The sequence below is a fragment of the Nematolebias whitei genome, chromosome 17 (assembly GCF_014905685.2).
Source record: "Nematolebias whitei isolate Nwh7 chromosome 17, NemWhi1, whole genome shotgun sequence".
In the NCBI taxonomy this organism is placed as follows: Eukaryota; Metazoa; Chordata; class Actinopteri; order Cyprinodontiformes; family Rivulidae; genus Nematolebias; species Nematolebias whitei.
The window spans coordinates 3,697,080-3,698,390 of NC_056514.1; positions in this window are offsets into that span (position 1 = coordinate 3,697,080).

The window sequence follows — 1,311 nt, forward strand, 5'->3', positions numbered from 1 at the left end:
CTCAAATAGTTTTGTTTAGAGAAAAACAAAAGCACCTGATGAATGTGTGTTTTCTTGGATTCTGTTACTTTTTTACATTTGTGGTATACCTCGAAGGGAAAGTTTATTGCATGTTCCCATACAACAACAAAACTTTGTGTCTGTATCACACTTTAGATGATACACCCAAGCAGAGCAGTGGACAGCCTAGTGATCAGTTAGGGGACAGGTGTCTTGCTTAAGGACAGCACAAAATATGAGCACAGGATTCTTTGTTGGATCCAGGTCTGGACTTTGACTGAACCCTTCCAGAACATTTAACTGGTTCTTTTTGAACTTGTGGCGTGTTGAGCAGAGTTTTTAGGCTCATTGTCCTGCTGGAAGGTCCCTGTCTCTGTCCCACTTTCAAATCTTCAGAAATCTCCAAACAGGTTTCCCATCAGGGTGGCTCAGTTGGTAGAGCTGTTGCCTCTCAGAGAGAAGGTTGTCGGATTGAATCCCAGCCGGGGGCCCTTCTGGGTGGAGTTTGCACGTTTTTTTCGTGGGTTTCCTCCCACAGATTAAAAACATTCAGGCGAGGCTGATTGGTAACTCTAAATTGTTCCTAGGTGAGAGAATGAATGTTTGTCTCGTTTGTCTCTGTGTCCCTGTGGTGGACTGGAGACCTGTCCACCCCCTCTTCTCTCGCACAGTGACTGCTGGACATGAGCACCAGTGACCCATGTGACCTGAAAAGGAAGAAGTGGGTAAAGATGATGGATGGATGGTTCCCCCCCAATAATTCTCAGTATTTTGCTCCATCCATCTTTCCTTAAACTGCAACCAGTTTCCCAGTCTCTGCTCCCACCACCATGTTTCACTACACCAGTGCTTCTCATTTATTTTCTGTTACCCCCCCCCCCTAGGAACATGTAAACCCCCCCCCCCCCCCAAACTCTCTGCTGCGACTGTAAATAGTATAATTTGTCTATAAAATTGTTATAAATACAACTCTGCAAAACATTGTGTCCTTATTAACATTAAAGAAAATAATTGATCAGCTTACAATAAAGAATAACTTTATTAACATTGTTTTTTAGTCTGTAACAGAAACTAATTAAAGTGCATCAATTTGCCTGAAAAAAAAACATCATTTTTTAAACTAAACATTTTTGACCATTTGATACTGAAAAATAAAATTAAATATAATCAATAAATAATAATAAATTCAAATTGATCTGCAACATTTTAACTCTGTGTTATATAAAACACTTTGACCTAAAAAAAGAATAAAATACAAACTGGATTCCAAAAAAGTTGGGACACTAAACAAATTGTGAATAAAAACTGAAT